We start from the raw sequence: 18,061 nt of genomic DNA, 5'->3' as shown, positions 1-18,061 counted from the left end.
AAGAATCAATCCCAGGCTGCAGTGGCAGCCCTGGGTTCTAATAACTAGAACTAGAACCCGTGGTGATGCGTTGGTGTCTAACGAAGCTGCAGCAGGAACTTCACTGACTCTCAGGCAAGTAAGAAAAAAGAGGTAAATTCATTTAGAGAGGTAGATAGATGGAAAAGTTTAAGGAGAAAAAGAACAGAAACAAAAGTGGGACTCCCAGACCCATGGACCAGACCGGGGAGGAGCGTGCCTCAGAGACCATGTAACTTCTCTCCCTAATTATTCTAAAGCCCCATCAGTCTCTTTGTGATTGGTTAGTCCTTGGTGGTCTCACTCACTCTGTCTTAATATCTCTGCCCAGAATTATATCTTGCTCACAGCCCTGATCTGAGAATCCTCTTTTATTGCCCTTGTGCAGGAATGTCCTGCTGCCTCTATTCTGGGGTATGTGATCAATCCCCTTTGGAATTTGTTGCCCTTGTCTCTGGAGACTTCCTTATTCCTACAAGGCTTTTTCCTATTCTATTCTGAACCTAGAAGCTATCTGCTTGTCCTATGACTCATTAAGATCTATTTCTTATGGTAACTTACGGAGAGAGTCTTGTTTTCTGAGCAACTAGTCTCTTTCTATTCACTGCTAGCCCATAAAAGGAGAATAGCATGCAAAGGGGCTTCTGCCTGTTACATATTAAATGGCCCATCTGACTCAGCTCTGACCTTATTAATTCTCTAATGCTGCATAACATATTGCCTCAAACTTAGGGGCATAAGACAATCCTTAAATTACATATCACGGTTTTTATGACTAAGGAATCCAGACACAGCTTAGCCGAATCTTCTGCAAAACCATAATCGAGATAGTGACCAGGGCACTGGTCTCATAGTAAGGTCTGAGAGGGAAAGGATCTGCTTTCAAGCTTATGTGTTGGCCAGCAGCATTGAGGCCCTTGAAATCTGTAGCTGGAGATTCTGGTTGTCAGTGGAAGCCACCAGCAATTTCTCATCTTGTGGTCCTGTCCATAGGGACACTCATGATCACCAGCTTGCATCTTCAAAGCTGGCAAGGGAGAAAGTCCGGTTGCAAGATGGACTTTGCAATCTTCACTCAATCTAGATGAGACTGCCCAGCATTGTTTTCATGTTCTGTTGGCTAGAAGCAAGCCACAGATCTCACCACACTCAGTAGGACCTCAGAACATTTCACTTAGGGGATCCAGAACATTTGCTCTTACTATTTAAGTTAACTGGGGTTGACATTTCTATCACTTCCAAATAGAAGTATCTCAATTGATAAGAAGGTAATTTATAAAACAATTGATCAGTGTCACAACTGAAGAAGGGAGAACAGGCACACAGTGTTCAGAGAGGGAGACATCAAGTTGGTCATAGCAGGGCTTCTTGGCTTTGGTGCTTTTAACATTTGGGCTGGATAACTTGGGTGTGTGAGGCTGCCCGTGTTGTGTAGGATGGTTAGGGACATCCTGGCCTCTACCTGCTAGTTACCAGCAGCATCTCTTACTTCCTTTTGTGACCATTGGAAGCGTCTCCAGATATTGCCAAATGCCCAGTTGAGAGCCTGAACTCAAAAAGGGATTGGTAATCAATCTGGAAGAAGGGGTGGGATGTGCTTACGTGGGAATGGCATTTCCGGTGGGGGTAATGACATGAATAAAGGAAGCAGAGAGTGAAAATAAAGGGTGGGTGAGGAAATCAATCAAGTCATCACTGCTAAGTCCCAGCTGTGGCTGCCGACAGCAATCAGAGCATTAAATTTTATCTGGAAAGTCATTTAAAAAAAAAATTCCATCATGCACTGTTAGTGGAAGCCTAACTCAGCACAAACCTTTTTGACAATATCTATAAAAATGAAAAATGTTTTACTCTTTGTTCAGCAATTCATCCTCTAGAAATGTACTTTACAGAAAAATACTTTACCCAGCAGAAAATAATAATAATAACAACAATAATAACTGAAAAAGACAAATATCCATTAATAGGTACTTGGTTAAATTAATTATGAAAGACACACAATTCAATACTATGCACCCATTTTTTAAAAAATGGCCCTGTATGCACAAATAAAAATATGCAAGATATTTTGTTAGATTAAAAAGAAAGTAAAATGGGGCCTCCCTGGTGACCTAGGGATTAAGTCTCAGTGCTATCAACTCTATGGCCTGAGTTAGATCCCTAGCCACAGAGGTAACCCACATATGGCACAGCCAAATTCTCCTGTTTTGCCCACTGCTCCCTTCAGCAGTGTATTTCAGTAGATCTGCCTGTTCCATTCACCACTCTGTCTCTGGTGAATCCTCTCACTCCCCACACCTTTGTAATAAGATTTTCATTTTATTTATTTTTGTGTAGGAGAACTGCTGCTCCCTTCCATTGTATTTTTAGTATAAACCTTTGACAGAGCCTTGTTACATTTGATAAGAAATCTCAAACATACTGATAAGTCCCCCACCCCAAAACTGGCCATGTGAGAAGATAGAGGCACTACAAGGTTCAAGTTCCTGAGATAGTGCTGGTCCTGTGGACAAGTAAGTTGGATGGAAGTGGTACAGGGCAACCCGGATATAAAACAGGTTGCTTCACAGTGGGTCCTCACCCACACACTGAAAAGGGACTTACACTGCAGGCACACACAAAAGGTTAACAAAGGGTTTATTTACAAGGGAAGGGGAATGAGGAAATGTACAACTCAGGGAGAAAAGAGGGAGATAAATTCTTAAATGCATCCTACCTGTTCCACTGACCTGGAATCCCAAATGACCCATAGAGACCAAAACTGCCTGGCCAATCGCAGAAGCCAAATGCCCAAGACCCACTAACATGGCTGGTTTTATTTACAAACAGAGAAAATGGCTGCTTAACTCCACCCTTAGGTCCTCGCAACTTCCCTTTGGGGATCATGGAATTTGTAGTTCCCAGTATCTTGATGGAGTGGGGGTGGCATCCACAAAGCCTGTATGGAGTTTGCTCAGGACATCCTTACCCCCTAACTGAAGCACCCCGAGTCTGACCTGCCCTTCCCATGGGGAGTTAATATAATTTCCTATTACTGTTAGCACCCCCGACCCCTTAAGGTAAGGGTCTGTTTGCCCAGTGACCAAAAGCGAAACATTCAGAAACCAGGTTCATTTCAACAGACGGAGAACTTCAATGCTTGACAAGCAATGAAGAAAAGAGAACTTGTGTTCAAAAGCAACTTCTCCCCAAGCTTTGGGAAGGGGTTCTCTTTGTTTGGGAAGACCAAGGTGTCATGGATTCAGGTGGAGCATCAGCAGTAAGTGCAGGGGATCCTTCTGCACCTGGCTCTTTTGCTCACAGCCCTTTTTGCACACGGCCTAATCACCATGTTGGGGATAATCAGCTGGGTCCAGTTCTGTGGCTACTGCTCCCCCATGTCACTTCTTTTTAAAGAGGATAATTTGGTGTAGACATTATTCTATGAACATAGGTACCTCGAAGTTACAGTAATGCCCAAGAAGGCATGCCAAGATCCAGGGTCTGGAGCAAGAAAGTAGAAGAGAAAGGAGAGGAAGAGGAGAGGAGGGCAGGAGGGAGGGGGAAGGAAGAGGGAAGAGGGGAGAAGCGGGGAGGGGAGTGGAGGGGAGAGGAAAGGAGAGGAGAGGGAGAAGCAAAGTAGTTCTAATTAGCTCCTATTTCAAATTCCATGCCTTTTCTCATGGAGATCTAGATTACATAGTGGTGGTTGTCTGCTCTGTGATCTGTTTCCACAAATTCAAATGCTGCTTTAAATTATTGGCTGTGTTTTCTGAGACATGTTAATGGTCTTCTTTGTCCCTTAGTTTATTCAACTCTAAAATGGGGTGATAACAAAGCATGCCTATTGGTCTAGTGGGAGAATAAAAATGTCTTTAGAACATGTTATTAAAGCTGTATGTGTTAGTCATCATTATTATTATTTATGTTTCTCCCTGCCTGAAATAGCCCTTTTCCTTCCAGTTTCTGCCCACTCTATAAAGATTCAGTTTCCGTGTGGCTTATCCCCTTTTCAATATACTTGATTTCCCCTTTTGAATGCTCAGGGAATGTGTATTTTGTAAACCAAAATATAGCACTTACTCATACTCTGTCATTAGCCTTTAGCTCTTTTGTGTGTATTAATCAATATCTTTTCAGGTATCCATGAGAGAAATGAATTTAAACAAACGTTAAAACTAAAAGAGAATTCATGGACTCAGGCTATGAGAGTTTAGAGGGTCTCCGCAAGCACAGATAAATGCTGCCTGCTGCTCAGATTGCATTGTCAGGAATCTGTCCCTCTCCACCAGTCTACTCTGCTTCTCTGCACAGAATTCATCCTGGGGGAGCTTTCCCCACAAGCTGGGAGAAACAGTCGCAGTTTACCAGGCTGGCAACTGTTGTGGAAAAGGAAGAGGCTCTTTCCCACTGATTCCAGCAAAAGTCCTAAGATTGAGTCTCACTGGATTAACTGGGTCATGTGCTCAAGTCTCACCAATCATGGCAGCTGCTGGGTATTCAGATACCGGCTATTTGCCCTTATCTGGAGCTTTGGAAGGAAACTCCACTTTCCTGAGCCACTTGGACCAGTAGCAGGGTAATGGTGTGTCCTAGCTGGGATTAGGTTACACATATGTGCCTAAAGGAATGATGAGGATGAGGACGACAATAATCACTTAAACAAAATAAAAGTTTATTTCTCCTCACTTAGAAGAAATACAGAGGTAGTGTTATAGGGCAGGGAGAGGGGCAGCCCAAACCCCGCAAACCTGCCTATTCTAAATGGGTTCTGCCATCCGCCGCATCAACACAAAACATATGAGACTTTAATGGGAAGGAACTTTAATAAAACTAGGAAACAATACAGGTAAGGCAAAGAGTCTAGTTTCTAAATGAAGCACCCAAAGTTACCCATCCCCTCGTGGGTAAAACTCCATCCAAATGGGATTGGCCCAGAGCAAGGCCCCAAAGCCTGCCACAAGTCTAAAGCATCTTCCAGTGGGGACCCACAGAAAAGGGTCAGAAACAACCAGACAAGCCCGGAAGGAAAAGAGCAAAATCAACATCAAGATAAAAGCCGCCATTGTCACCTCCCCACGGGTCTCACCCACATCTGTGTCACCCAGTCCACGACCAAAAGACAAGCGCAGTTTCTTCACGTGTCTCCTGGCTCCATCCTGCTTCCTTCCTCAGTCTCTTCTGCAGTTTCTTCTCTCCCTGCTCAGCTCCACCCTCCCTTGGGTGGGGCAGGGAACCTCCCCCTTTCCTGAGGACCACCCTGTTACAGAAGGACTCTCCCACCAGCTTCCTTCTATCTTGTTAAGTCTTCCACCCTCATCATATAGCTTATTCCTAATGATCCAGTGTGGCAGTATGAACTCCAATCATTCCATAGAAATTTCAGCCAGCATCCAGGAATAAAGCAAAAATAAGTACACACTTCCTCCAACAAAGTTCTTTGTGGAAGCTGTGCACCTCAATTATACCTCCATCTCATGGATCAGAATTTGGACAGATGATCATACCTACTTGCAAGGGAAGCTGGAAATTCTGATCAGCCTTGTGAAAAATCAGGAAAAAGGGAGAGGGGAGAATGCATAATAGGGGGCAATGATCAGTTTCTGTCCAGCATGGTATTTCAAAGGAAAATCTGAGGGTTATTAACTTAAGAGACAAAACAGTTACTGCAGAGTCACACTGCAGGACCTTGCAGAGATGGACCATGCATTTTGAACACAACTATTATAAATTCAATGATTATTTTTATTTTAATAATGAAAGTTTTAATAATAAAAGGTTAAGTTTAGTGAGTATTAGTTATGTGTCCAGCACTATGCAAAACACTTCATACACAGTAGCTCATTTGAGCCTCAAAATCATTCTATGAATCAGGTGCTGTTATTACTCCCTATTTTTCTAACAAAAAAAAGTCAAAGAGGGTGGAATAATTTCTCCAAGTTAATACAATTAATAGACCAAAGATCCAAGTCTTTGATCTGTGTCTACCTGATAGAAGCAATCTCTATCCCAAGTTACCTCCCATTTGGGAACATCGCAACAATGTTTAATTTAGAATGATACTCTGGCTCAAAGAATACCAAAAAACCTAAGGGCACATCTTTATATCTAGCTATAGGTGCACACTTTGTTTGGAGAATTTGCATTCTTAAAGTCTGTCTTTAGTCCTCCAATTCACTTCCACCAGGAAATATTCCTGTACCTCTCAAAATTCACCTTGTAGCTTCTCCCAGTGATGGGTACCATGAGGCTGGCAGCCAGCAAAGCAGTCTTAATGAGAGGGTATCCATGTTTGCTGCAAAGGCACAAGGAGCTGGCAATTCTGTCTGCCTCTCTCTGCGTACTTTCTCCTTCTGACCAGTCACCCAGTCTTAATCTGTTTTCTTCTTGCCTTCTAGAGTTTCTCCCCTTCTAGTTTTTGTATGCTGGCCTAGATCAGCATATGACCTTGCCTGGGTCACCAACTGCAGCTGCAGGGTTTATTCTAATTCTTGCTGCCTGGTTCCCACCCACTGCTTAAGCTCCCTGGCTATGGACCACTTCCAAGACTCCAGATCACAGCAGGCGCTGATGGATAAGGTGACGTTATTTCTCTAAGTCAGGTTACTGCCAGGTCTAAATCCTTATTCTGTATCATCCATTCCTCAGTGCTTCTATTGGCCTAATTTGTGCCCCTAGAAGGGGTAATAGGAGTCAGTACAGAATAATGGATAAAAGGAGCAAAACTGTCAAGCACAATGTGAACTGTGGCCCCTGAAGGAAATTCCTATACTGCAGTCTGTGGAAATAATTTCACAAGTGTGACCAGGGTTCCTGTACAATAAGTTGTGTGACTTTGAATATGTCAATTAATTTCTCAGTACTTCACTTCCTTTATCCATAAAGTGGAGCAAATTTAAGTATCTACCTCAGATAGCTACTGTAAGAAGAGAATGGCATGTAATGTAAAGTTAGCATATTGCCTGACACAGTAAAAATATCCTACATGCTATTATTTTTCAAGTGTAAATACAAAGGCCAATCCTTCATTTATCTCACTTTAAGATGCATCAAAGCTTAAGTCTTTCAAAAAGTTGGTGGGAGAAGCAAGCAATACTCCTAGGTCTTGTGCATGGATAGGAGTCATTTTTTCAGCCAGAAGTCATGGTTAGCTACCTCTGGGTTCTGCCCATTTTGATCAAGTCCCATATAAAATAAGTGTTTCTCAAATTTTAACATGCATGCAAATCACCTAGAAATCTCGGTAAAGCTGCATATTCTGAATCAGCAAGTCTGGGTTGTAGACTAAGTCTTTTCCAAACAACTTCCAGGTAGAGTTGAATGCAACGTGATTCATGCATACACATTGAACAAGTTTTTATTGGGGTATGATTTACCGATCATAAATTGTCCCCCCATTCTCAATGTGCAATTCAATAATTTTTAGTGAGTTGCTCTAGTTCTGCAGCTATCACTAGCACCCAGTTTTGGGACTGGAAAACATGTGCTTTCTTTCCTCCCTCTCCATTCTAGCTCTTATAGTGTTGGTATCATCATCTTTAGAGTCTGCCCAGTGGTGTTATAGCTGCTCTGGATTCTGGTCTACTTGTCGTATCTCAGATCTTCAAACCACACCATCCAGGGGAAGAAAGATTGTATCTTCTGACATGAAAAAGAATATATATCTCACATGAGTTCTGGAATTCATTCTCTCTTGTTGACCTGAATTCAGATGTTTGCTGATTCTTGCACCAATCCCATGAGACAAGGCCAGGGACCAGAAAGCTCTCAGGAGTCAAATATCTCTCAGGTTCCCTTTTTTTCTGATGCTACATGTTCTTTCTCACCCCTCAGCTGCAGCTGCAGGGTTTATTCTAATGCTCATTGCCTGGTTCTCTGCTTCTTTCTTTCTGCCCATCAACTTTCTCTATTTTTTTCCCGTGTAGGGTGGAAGGTGATCATCCTCAGTCCTTGAATTTACATGGCCTCACTCAAGAGATAGTAGAGTCTGATGGATTCACTTGTCCTGATTTCAAATGCTGGGAGAAATGAGCTGATTGGGCTCAGTAGGGTCAGTTTATACTTCTGGTCCCTATAACTATGTTCAAGGAGTTGGGATCACGTTGCATAGACATGGGCAAAGGGGGGCCACTGGTGGAGCTGGAATGGGGTCAGACAGTTCTCAGAGACTTGGCACCTGCCCCCTATAACCAGTGGGGAGAAGTGAATGTATATCAAAATCTGGGGGAAGTTTTCAACTCAACAGACCTTACATATGTATCATTAGGATTATTTGGTTGCAAGTGACAGAAGTCAACTTTGAGGAACCCAAGCCAAACACACGTACATACATGCAGAGCCCCACTAGAGACTGTCAAATTGGTATGATTAGAGTTACATATGTATCACATTATTAAAATAATAGCTCTCAAAGATTCAGTCTTTCCTCTGCCCACCCCCCTCTCTTATTGTGATATTGCTGCTCCTGCCTTTAAGAGGTAGAGTTTTTGAACTGGGGTTGGCCTTATGACTTGCCCTGATCAACAGAATGTGGCAGACATGACACTATGTGAACTCCAGAGCCTCTGTCTTAAGAATTTTTGTAGTTTTTTCCCTTCACATCCTGCAGCCCTAAGACCACCATGCCAGAGGGCTAGCCCACTGAAAGATGAGAGGTCATGTTGAAGAGATCTGAGGCTCCCCAGATGACAGTCAGCACCCATTGCCAAATACTGAGTAAGACCATTTTGGATCATCCAACCTAGTCCTACCATGTGGCAGCTGAAGCCATGTGCATGAGCCCAGAAGATCCGTGCAGATGGCTAACTCACAGAATCATAGGAAATTATAATTCATTGTTGTTTTAAGCCTCTAAATTTGGGGTTCTTTATTGCATGGCAATAGATAAGTGAACCTCATATCCACCTCCTGGAGCTGGAGAGGATGGACCTGCCTGCAGGGTCATCCAGGAACCCCTTTTGGCTTCTACAGTGTAAGGGCTGCATGCCTGGATTTTCTGTCCATCAACTGCCCACAATCAGGGAGAAGTCATTCTTCAAAATGCAAGCAGGGTGCTGTTTGGAAGAGAGAAATATATACCTGGCAGTCAAAACAAATGAAAAAACCCAAAACCAAAATCCATTCCATTTTGCTTTATGCTTCTTGTAAGCAGAGCTGCATAAACACTCAGCGTACCTGTTACATGTTATTTTACAATCAGACTTTTGGAATAAATTCCACCAGGATGGACTGATCTGAATTAAATCGACAGAGATGACAGCCTGTGCCATCTGCAATCATCTACTTCTTCTCTTGGCCCAATTTGAGAACAAATGCATACACACCGAACCACAAGAGAGCTACTGATTTAGAACAATTTATATAAAGCAGTATGTAGGATGTCAACGTCAAACACTCCAAGGCAGGACCCACACACCTACATTAAGCATGAAAGACAGCCATGTGCTCTACCACCAAATGCCCTTAGGTCCCAAGAGGGCCTGGAACACCTTCCATATATTAATTAAACTGTAATATAATGATTCTCATTTAGGGGAAGTTTTGTTCCTCTAAATCTTGGCAATATCTGGAGATGATTTTGGTTAACATAACTAGGACCAGGGTGGGAGGTGTTTAGTAGGTGGAAGCCAAGGATGCTCCCCAATATCCTACAGTTCATAGGACATCCCCAACCCAACCAAGCAAGAATTATCTGTCCAAAAACAGCAATAGTGCTGAGATTGAGAAATACTAATTTAACGGAAATAGAATTGTTAGATAGAAGTCATAACCACTGGGCTTTCATGGTCATAACTAGCAACAAATCCCTGTTATTCAACACAGCACAGTGTCCAGCTGTTGATCCTGCTCTAACACCTTACTGCTCACTCACTCCTGGGTACTTACCCAAGAGAAATGAAAATACACCTCCACACAGAGACTTGCCCATGAATGCTCATAGCAGTACTGTTCATAATAGCCAAAACATGGAAGCAACCCAAACTCTAGGAACTGATGAATGGATAAACAAAATGTGATCTATCCATTTTATTTGACAATAAAAATAAATGAAGTAATGGCATAGATAGATCTCTAAAACAATATGCTCACTGATGCTCTGCAAACAACTGGATCAAACTTGACCTGAAAGGAGATCTATCTACAGACTTTCAATTATGCAAGCAAACAGATGAAAAATTCCCTGTATTTTTAAAACCCATCTGGAATAAATTGTAATCCAAAACATTTCACTGTCAACTCTCTTTTGTAAGCATAATCTGCCACTTTCAGGAGGTAACAGGAAGGGGAACTTCAGGCCATTTTCCAGTGAAATAACCCAAAGCAAGCTCTGCACATTCTCATGGAACTTCGGGAGTAGTCACAGACCTGCCTGGAGCCTCTTCAACTGCAGAAACCATATATCTGGGGCCTCCCTGGTGGCTCAAGGGGTTAAATCTCAGCACTATGAAGCTATTGGCAGCCACTGCAGCATGAGTTCAATCCCCAGCCAGGGAGTTGACCCACATGGTGCATCTAACCTCTCCTGTCTCACCCGCTGCTCCCCTCAGCAGTGTATTTCAGTAGATCTGCCTGTTCTGCTCTCCACTCTGTCTCTGGTGAATCCTCTCGCCCACCCCCCATCTCTTTCTACCCCCCTGCACCTCTGACCTGAACTCCAGCTCTTTTATGCATAAATAAATACAACTTTTAAAAAAACAGAAACCATATATCTGAGTTTTCTGATGGAAGCCATCAGAGTACCCTACATAAGCAAGAACTCAATACATTTACTGATTGGAAATATTCATTTTGATTAAGTTGATTGTTGAAAATTATTCCTATGGTTTGTATCTCCACTTCGGAAGCAGGCAAGATCAAATAGAACAAGTGCCCGGGGGCTCATTCTGGGCACTTAAAATGCACAGAAAGCTCAGAGATTCATTTTTTGCATCACTGGCTTTTGATAAACACAACTTTCATGCCTTTGATATTGACCCAAGGGCTCAACCTGCAGGATTCTGAAATGACATGGACCTCCAGATGTGATCAGAAGAGAGGTCTTTCTGATGTTACTGCTGCTGGTGCGTGACAGGGAAGTGAGACTCCATGTCACAGATAAGGGAAGTTAAGGTACATGGTGGCCAGTGACTCAGCAAGACACGCACTAGCACGATGCCCACATTTGATGCAGTGCTGAGCTCTTAAGGAATATTCACAGATCACCTTGTAAGTCACATATTATCCACCTGCCTAGACACCCAAAAATAGAAATGGAGTCTCCTTAGGGGCTAGGAGGAATAGCCCCAAAAAGAAAAAAAAAAAGACCAGGGGCATTTTAAAATTATAAATCTAGTTGAAATGATCAGGACATGCCTTAGAGTGACACAGTGAGTGCAGGGACCTCATTAATGACTAGCTTCTAGAAAGTTATTAGAATTGTCCAAAAATGAATACCGTTCCTTCCACAGGTCCCTGAGCAGAATCAGAGAGCATGACGGAGCATGCAAACTAGCAGGTGCCTAGGATCTAAAGAAAATAAATGGAGAAGCTCTCCTGAGATAATTTTCAATAAAATTTCCTTTTCCTTTATTCTCACTGGGTTCAGTTTAGTTCTACCAGCCTTTATCGAGTGCTTGCTACATGCCCACCCATGACCACTTCCTTTCCATTCGTAGGGTGGTCTGCTGTCCCTTCCTTTTCCTCATTAAGCTCTTTCAAGAGAAGTGTTTATTTCCTAAGTCTGCCAAAACAAGACACCCCAAGTGGCATGGTTAAAACACAGCTTAATTCCCTCACGATTCTGGAGGCTACAAGTCCCAGACAGAGGTGTCAGAAGGTCTATGCTCCCTCTGAAGACTTAGGGGAGAATCCTTCCTTCCCTTCCTGATTGTCTGGAGCCGGAAGGTTTTCTCTGGCTGTGGCTGCATCTCTCTAATCTCTGCCTCTATCTTCATCTGACATCTTCTGTATGTAGGTTTCACTCTGTCCTCTTCTTGTCTTAGAAAGACACCAGTTACTGGATTTAGGTAGGTCCCATCTAAATCCAGGATAATTTTTTTAAGGTTTATTTATTTATACACACAAGAACTGGGGTACAGACCAGAGTTGTGTGGGGGGGGCAAGAGGATTCACCAGAGACAAGTGGGGAACAGAACAGGTGGATCTACTGAAGTACACTGCTGAGGGGAGCAGTGGGCGAGTCAGGAGAGGTCTGCTGTGCCATGTGGGTTGCTCCCTGGCTGGGGGTAGAACTCATGCTGCAGTGGCTGCGGATTGCTTCATAGGATGCATCTTAACCCCTTGTGCTACCAGGGAGGCCCCTAAATCCAGGATAATTTCATCTTGAGATCCTTAACTAGTTATAGCTACAATTTCCAAATAAGGTCACATTCTAAGATTCCAGGTAGACATGAATTTGGAGGAGGCAGGAGACTCTTCAACCCACTCTAAATGCTGTCTCACAAAAGCATGAGTGAGCAATGCCAATTTCACCAAAGCTTTTGAAAGGGAGGAGGAGGACGTTTAGATTACTTACCCCACAGCAGACACCTTGAAATTCCTCTTGCAGCTTGGGTTTCTGGGAAGCAGACTCTGAGATGGAAATTAGCATAAAGGATCTTATTAAAGAATGTTCTTAGGATCCCAACCTTTGGGAATGGAGGGGAAGAGAGGAGCAGCTGAGCTGGATGCAGCCACATTGAAGGCACCCGTTGACCTCAGCACTGGTGCTGAGATGGCCCTTCGGAGACATAGTATGCCCCATCAATGACTGGATGTGGTCTGTCCAGGAAAGGGGTGTGACCTTGGGTGAGGTAGCCCTCTGTAGGAAAGTCTATTCCCATTGGAGGCAGCTAGCTAAGCATAGTCAGCAGTAGTCCCAGCAGCTGGGGGAGTAAGTCTGTCATCCTTGAAGGGGGGAGCCCCCCAAGTCTAGGCAGTCCATCGCAGTGTCCACCACACATTTGTCACTTCTCTCTTCCCACAGCTGCCATCACGGGAGGCTCTCTTTTCCTCCTGTCTCCTAACAGTGCTAAGGGCCCCTCATTTTCCTCACCACCCTGCCTTGAAGCTCTTCTTTCTAAACTTGCAAACCAAACCCATCCACAAAGGATCTAAGATTTCCCACTCACCTATCTTGACATTGTGAGAATATTAAGAGGAATAATCAATTCAGCCCAGGTGTTTGTTGATGTTGCTTATGCATAATGGAGCAAGTACTAGATTTTGAGTGAGAAGTCACAGATTCAAGTGCTACTTCCCCACCAGCTGTGTGACCTCAAGCAAATTCCTAAGACCAGAGGCAAGGACCAAGCCTGCTGTTTGTGTCACAATGATGCAGCACCCAGGGGAGTACCTACCACATAGCAGGTCTCTCATAAATACACTCTGGGAACGTGAATGAGAGAACAAACTTTGGTTTCCTTGGAGTAATAAGGAACAGGTATGCACAGGTGAGGTAATGATTCCCAAAGAATAGTCCCCACACCTGCAGCAGCAGTACCACCTGGGAACTCGTTAGATGTGCCAGTTAACAGAATCCACCCCAGATACACTGAGTCAGAAACTCTGGAGGAGTTGATTCTGGTATGAGTGGTTGTGTAACAGAGTGGTGCCCAGGAAAAGGGGATGCTCCAGGTTTCCTGCCCCACCCAAAGGAGGGTGGAACTGAACAGGGAGAAGAAGCTGGGGAAGGAAGGAAGCAGGATGGAGAGCCAGAAGGAGACCTGGAGGAGGCACGTGGAGCAGAGAGACATGTGAAGAAACTGCGCTTGCTTCATGGTCCTGGACTGGTTGAAACAGACGTAGGGGAGAGACCCATGGGGAGGTTAACAATGGCAGCTTTTATGTTGATTTTGATTTTGCTCTTTTCCTTCCAGACTTGTCTGGTTGTTTCTGACCCTCTTCTATGGGTCCCCACTGGAAGATGCTTTAGACTTGGGGCAGGCTTTTGGGCCTTTCTCTGGGTCAGTCCTGTTTAGGTGGACATTTACCCACAAGGGGATGGGTGACTTTGGGTGCTTGATTAAGAAACTATATTCTTTGTCTTTTCTGTATTGTTCACTAATTGCATGAAAGTTCCTTTCCATTAAAGATCTTATATGTTTTGTGTTGATGTGGCAGATGGCAGAACCTATTTAGAGTAGGCAGGTTTGGAGGTTCTGAGGTGCCCCCCTCCCTGCCCTATAACAGTTGATTCTAATGTAAGCTCCAATTTGAGATCCACAAGGCTAGGTCAGACTAAGGTAATCAGCTCAAAATCTCAATGGCTTACTACAACAAAAGTTCCTTTTTTGCACTCAACAAAAGCCCACCTTGTGTTGCCAACAGGCTTCATTGATCACAGCCATTCAGGGATTCAGGTTAATGAAGCAGGCGCCATCTTGAAAGCTGTAGGTGGTCCCGACAGAAGGAAAAGAATGTGTATGAATTTGACTGGCTCTTTAAAGCCCCTCCCAGATCTGATGTCCCTTCTGCTCACAATTCACGAGCACGTCCATTCCAAGAGAGTAGAAAATCACACCACCCTCACTTCCTACAGTTGTTAAGAGGATCGAGTTAAATAGCAGACAGAAAACTGTTAAAAGCTATTCCAATTTAAGAGATTATTTTGCTATTTCCCCTCTTGGTGGCAAAGGGTTTGCCCCATGGCTGTTTTGCTCATTAGCCCTGTTGTTAAATGAGGGCTGGGAATGGTGGAGATAGGGTGTTGAGTTTTAAAGCAGGAAGTCACATTCTGTAATGTCAAGTTCAGAATGTATCAGATATTTTCAAAGAAGCTGGCTTTGAGGAGATAAAATAATAGAAATCTATAAATGTTATGATTCATCCAATATCTGGTACATAGAAGGTACTGGTATGATTTTTTTAGACAGGTACTTTTTCCAAGTATTTATGCAACTTATTGCAATGATATCATTGTTGCAAAGATCAGATTGCTTGGAACAATTGTTGGGGGGCAGCCGGGTAGATAAAGACTGATGTTATGAACAACAGATAAAGACACAAGTCTGATCAGAGTTCAAATCCCAGGTCTTAGCCCTTACCTGTGTAACGTGATGCAATTCATTCAAATTTCCTATTTTCTAATCTGAAAGACAAAGGTAATTATAATCCCTGTTCCACAGGCTTGTTGTAATGATCAACTGAAATAATGTTTGGAAAATACTTAGAACAGTAACTGCACACAGTAGGTACACAATAAATGTAGGCAATTGTGTCATTGGTTTTACACTTGAAGCCTAACCCTTTTACCCACAGTGTACAAACCCTGCTAGAACATGGCCCACTTTCTCTACCTCATCTCGTCCACTACAGACTTACCAGTCTGACTTTTTTCTTTCTCAAATATGCCAAGTTTGTTCCTGCCTCAGGGCCTTTGCACGTGCCATTCCTTCTGCCTGGGCTCTTCCATCAGCCCTGCAGATGGCTAGCTCCGTCTGCTTACTTCTTGGTTTCCTATAGCTTATTTCTTGGCTCACATTTGAGTGACCACACAACCCAAAATTAGCCACCCCTTGTTACGTGATTATTCTCTCCCACCACCCCAGCATTTTCACTGTCTGTGGCCATCTTGATCATCTGTCCACCTGTTTATTATTCCTTCCTCTATAACGCCATCTCCTAAGAGCAGGAGCCTTGAACATCCATCTCCTTTACCTCTAGGAACTATGCCCACCATAGAGTCAATGCCCGCTGGAGGCAGGTTGAATGAAGGACTCTAGGATCCGCTTCTCTTTTAAGATCTTGGTACTCTGCTCAGTGAGAAAAAAAGTATCTTCTCTTGTCAACTTGCGGTAACAATGAATTTCTCCAGCAGGCACATTTTGCACATTAAACAAATGGATCCAAAAATGAAGTGGGTTGGGGAGCCATCTGCAAGAGGAAGTGCCGTTTTTAACAAAGGGTTTGCGGGGTCACCATTGCAGCTGCCCCCCACAGATGCCGGCTAAACATTGTGATCACAGCCAAGTTGTTTCTGATGCTACTACACTAGCACACGGCACCCAGCAGCCGTGTGTAGTGCTTCTGGGAGAAAAATAACCTCTTTGTAGGCTTTTTTAGATTTCTAATTTCAGAAGAATCACAAGCTCATTGTAGAAATTTTGGAAAACAGCATGAAGAAAACACCCATCTTCCAAAGAGTGGAACATTTTGATATGTTTGCTCTTTCTATGAATGTTTACAAAATAAGTCTGTACCACATCAACCGCTCTCGAGTCAGATTTTTCCCTTAGTAAGGATGTCATGGGTATTATTATTTAATTAATATTCTACAAAAACATGTACATACTGTCATGTTTTTAAATCATTTTTGAATTATATGAAAATGTATGCCTGGGTTAAAAAAAAAAATCCAGATAGCACAGAAGAGTAGAAAAGGAAAAAAAAAGTCATTCTTACACTTAAAATTTCTTGCATTTCCTTCCAAAATAGTCTGTCTATATACACATAAATGGAATCGATATATTATCATTCAACTACTTATTGATGTTTAATGTAACAATATATTTTAATTATTGCTCTATGACAGCATAGTGTCCTGCTGCATAATATACAATGATTTCTTAACTAGCCTCCACCTAAACATTTTTTTTAAATTCCTAGTCTTACATACTAAACACAATGATGAAATCCTCTCTGTCTCTCTCTGTTCCTCTGTTTATGTATCTCTCTATCATCTCTCTATATATCCTCCCACCCATCTATCCACCAATCCACCGACCCATCCATCCATCATCTTCGATCATCTATCTATCTACCTATCTACCTACCACCTACATATCTATCCATTAATCTAGGCACTTTGATAAACTCTTGTGAAAGGGGAAATTGACACATCCTTTTGGAATTTGGTATTTAACAGAATTTTAAAAACATTAACTCCACCTAAAAATGCATAGATTTACAAAGCATGCAGCATTAATCAAAGTAGGGGTGTGTATGTGTGTGTGTGTGTGTGTGTGTGTGTAGAGAGAGAGATTGCTTTGCTTCTTTGTTTTTTTTTTTTTTTCGCCTTGAGAATTGCTTTTTTCATGTCCTTTGCAGAGTTTTCTGTTATTTGTCTTTTTCTTATTGATGTCCAACCTCTTTGTTGTACTGAGGAAATCATGTTATTATCAAAGTGCTAAATTTATATAACTATTGTCTTGTTACTAACCATATAAGCTATTGCAATTATCTAAAAATGAATAAATGAAGGTCCTCAGCCCTGGGTGTACAGCAAGGTCGCCTGAGAGGCTGCTGTTACCTAAATGTCCATGCTCCCTCCACCCCAATCCCACCGGCCCTGATCTAAGGGGCCCCAAGATCAGCTCACTGCAGACTTTCTTCACCTCAGCACTGCTGACATTTTGGCCTAGATAAATCTCTTGCAGGGAGTTTCTCTGTGCCTTGTAGGATATTTGACAGCATCCCTGGCCTGTATCCCTCCACAGCCTATAGCCTCCCCCTTCCTGGTTGTAACAACCACAGGACCAGAAGCTGCCAAGTGGGTAAAATGCCCCTTTGCCTCCCCAGCCCCCCACCCCCTCCCAGGTTGAGGACCAGATGTACATAATACCGCACTGAATGCCTTCAAATCCATAAAGTTACATGAGTCCCTGTCTCCTTAGAATGAACTCAGTGTGCATAGCTTGGCAGAAATTTGTCAATTGCCCTTCAGCTGCTCTGTTCTATTTATTCTCCCATCGCCAGGACCTGAGTGTGTCCCTCCTTCTCACCTCCACCCATTGTGAACATCACCATCATCCTTGGAAACCAATCTGATAAGCGAGAAAAGATATCCCCTTAGAAGTTGACATTGCGCAGGCAGCACTGACAAGAAAACCCAATGGAGCAAAGACAACATGCAGCGAGCTGGTCTGCTCCCCCCGCCAGGGAAAGCCTGGAGGTCGGAGTATATCTCTGTGCCCACCCAGCCCCAGTGCTGTGCTGAGAGGTGTTTAACCACTGGCCCTCCCTCTGGAAGGTTTAAAAGCAACACAGACCACCTGCTCTGTTATGTTCGCTAATCTCTGTAATGTAAATACTCTGTCAGGTCCATGTCACGTTGTGAGTGTGATGCCATTGACCTTGGAGGTGGGGC

The 18,061-nt window shown here is 43.2% G+C and overlaps 1 long non-coding RNA gene across 2 annotated transcripts; it reads right to left on the bottom strand.

The window, feature by feature from the left end:
- Positions 1–9,022: 9,022 nt before the first annotated feature.
- On the bottom strand, positions 9,023–13,165 carry LOC129145802 (uncharacterized). Of its 2 annotated transcripts, none has more exons than XR_008551877.1 (3): positions 13,107–13,165; positions 12,512–12,567; positions 9,023–9,050 (listed from the first exon to the last, which is right to left on the bottom strand). It is a non-coding gene; the product is annotated as an uncharacterized LOC129145802 (long non-coding RNA). The 2 variants fall into 2 exon arrangements; XR_008551876.1 differs by lacking the exon at positions 9,023–9,050 and adding an exon at positions 11,941–11,973.
- Between the last annotated feature and the right edge of the window lie 4,896 nt (positions 13,166–18,061).

This window comes from Talpa occidentalis, unplaced genomic scaffold, assembly GCF_014898055.3.
Source record: "Talpa occidentalis isolate TD23 unplaced genomic scaffold, MPIMG_talOcc4v2.1 talOcc4.14, whole genome shotgun sequence".
Classification (NCBI taxonomy): Eukaryota; Metazoa; Chordata; class Mammalia; order Eulipotyphla; family Talpidae; genus Talpa; species Talpa occidentalis.
This window is presented reverse-complemented; position numbering and strand designations above follow the sequence as displayed.